This window comes from Corella eumyota, chromosome 3 (genome assembly GCF_963082875.1).
Source record: "Corella eumyota chromosome 3, kaCorEumy4.1, whole genome shotgun sequence".
Taxonomy (NCBI): Eukaryota; Metazoa; Chordata; class Ascidiacea; order Phlebobranchia; family Corellidae; genus Corella; species Corella eumyota.
The window spans coordinates 15,995,192-15,997,691 of NC_137492.1; the positions used below are offsets into that span (position 1 = coordinate 15,995,192).

At 53.8% G+C, this 2,500-nt stretch overlaps 2 non-coding genes across 2 annotated transcripts; both read left to right on the forward strand.

The window, feature by feature from the left end:
* Positions 1–67: 67 nt before the first annotated feature.
* Positions 68–1,877, forward strand: LOC145746913 (small subunit ribosomal RNA). Its single transcript, XR_014281673.1, has one exon. It is a non-coding gene; the product is annotated as a small subunit ribosomal RNA (ribosomal RNA).
* Positions 1,878–2,122: 245 nt separating this feature from the next.
* Positions 2,123–2,276, forward strand: LOC145746818 (5.8S ribosomal RNA). The gene has a single exon (XR_014281586.1). It is a non-coding gene; the product is annotated as a 5.8S ribosomal RNA (ribosomal RNA).
* Positions 2,277–2,500: the final 224 nt, after the last annotated feature.

Genomic DNA, 2,500 nt, shown 5'->3' on the forward strand with positions numbered 1-2,500 from the left:
TAATACAGTGCGATACCGCGACGGGGAAAGCGAAAGACTCCGTTCGCGTATTTTGTCGGCCGATAGTTACCTGGTTGATCCTGCCAGTAGTCATATGCTTGTCTCAAAGATTAAGCCATGCATGTCTCAGTACGAACTTGCGTACGGTAAAACTGCGAATGGCTCATTAAATCAGTCGTGATTCATTTGATCGTAAATTTTACTTGGATAACTGTGGTAATTCTAGAGCTAATACATGCAAAAAGCGCCGACCTTGCGGGAGGCGCGCCTTTATCATATCAAAAACCTGCCGGGCTTCGGCTCGTCTTGTTGGCGACTCGGGATAACTTTGCTGATCGCACGGTCTTGCACCGGCGACGGATCATTCAAGTGTCTGCCCTATCAACTTTCGTCGGTACGGTATCTGCCTACCGAGGTTCTTACGGGTAACGGGGAATCAGGGTTCGATTCCGGAGAGGGAGCCTGAGAAACGGCTACCACATCCAAGGAAGGCAGCAGGCGCGCAAATTACCCATTCCCGACGCGGGGAGGTAGTGACGAAAAATAACGATACAGGACTCTAACGAGGCCCTGTAATTGGAATGAGTACACTGTAAAAATTTTAACGAGTATCCATTGGAGGGCAAGTCTGGTGCCAGCAGCCGCGGTAATTCCAGCTCCAAAAGTGTATATTTAAGTTGTTGCGGTTAAAAAGCTCGTAGTTGGATTTTGGGCGCAGGCGTTCGGTCCGTCGCAAGGCGTGCACTGTTCGTTCTGGCTTTACCTCCGGTTTTCCGTCGGTGCTCTTGACTGAGTGTCGGCGGCGGCCGGGACGTTTACCTTGAAAAAATTAGAGTGTTCAAAGCAGGCGCTTCGCCTGGATAGTGTTGCATGGAATAATGAAATAGGACCTCGGTTCTTTTTTGTTGGTTTTCGGAGCGCGAGGTAATGATTAAGAGGGACGGACGGGGGCATTCGTACTGTGCCGTTAGAGGTGAAATTCTTGGATCGGCGCAAGACGAACGACTGCGAAAGCATTTGCCAAGAATGTTTTCTTTAATCAAGAGCGAAAGTCAGAGGTTCGAAGACGATCAGATACCGTCCTAGTTCTGACTATAAACGATGCCAACTAGCGATCGGGGGGCGTTATTTTGACGACCTCTCCGGCAGCTTGCGGGAAACCAAAGTCTTTGGGTTCCGGGGGAAGTATGGTTGCAAAGCTGAAACTTAAAGGAATTGACGGAAGGGCACCACCAGGAGTGGAGCCTGCGGCTTAATTTGACTCAACACGGGAAATCTCACCCGGCCCGGACACAGCGAGGATTGACAGATTGAGAGCTCTTTCATGATTCTGTGGGTGGTGGTGCATGGCCGTTCTTAGTTGGTGGAGCGATTTGTCTGGTTAATTCCGATAACGAACGAGACTCAGGCTTGCTAAATAGTTACGCGGCCTTCCCGGCCGGCGTTTAACTTCTTAGAGGGACTAGTGGCGTTTAGCCACACGAGATTGAGCAATAACAGGTCTGTGATGCCCTTAGATGTTCGGGGCCGCACGCGCGCTACACTGACCGGATCAACGTGTGTTCGCCTTGGCCGAAAGGTCTGGGTAACCCGATGAACCCCGGTCGTGCTAGGGATAGAGAATTGAAATTATTTCGCTTGAACGAGGAATTCCCAGTAAGCGCGAGTCATTAGCTCGCGTTGATTACGTCCCTGCCCTTTGTACACACCGCCCGTCGCTACTACCGATTGAATGGTTTAGTGAGGTCCTCCGATTGGGCCCGGGCTCGACTGGCGACGGTTGGGTCTTGGCCCGAAAAGACGATCTAACTTGATTACTTAGAGGAAGTAAAAGTCGTAACAAGGTTTCCGTAGGTGAACCTGCGGAAGGATCATTAGCGCGAGAAAAAAAATCGAAGAGCGAAAGAGCAAACACCGGGACGGCGACGTGCCTCGGCGCGTCCGCCGCCCCGCGATCAGGAACTTGTTTTGTCGGCGTCGAGTGCCCGAAGGCTTCATGCGGTGCGCGGGCTTGTCGCACTATTTGTTGCGACCGCGACCCGCTCGGCGTCACGCGATTTTTTCAGCCGGATGGCGAATCGAGGTTAGGAATCGAAGAGCGAAAAGCAAACAAACAAACGATGGCTCTTGGCGGTGGACCACTCGGCTCGCGAGTCGATGAAGGACGCAGCAAGCTGCGTGATTTAATGTGAATTGCAGAACACATTGAGCATTGACGATCTGAACGCGTATTGCGGCCTCGGGTTCATCCCGGGACCGCGTCCGTCTCAGGGTCGCAGAAACGACAACGGCCGGCGGGATCGGCTCCGCGACGGCTCGGCTCGCGTGCGTATGCCCGGCGACGGGCAATCGCCGCTCGGTTGAAGGTGGAAAGTTTTGGTATTCGGGCTCGCGTCAGCGATGCGTGGCGGCCGGCGAGCCGCGCCGCGTCCGCTTGCCGCCCGAGTCGCAACGACGGCGCTGTCGACCTCGAGCTGGGGGCCTCGACGCGTCGGTCGCG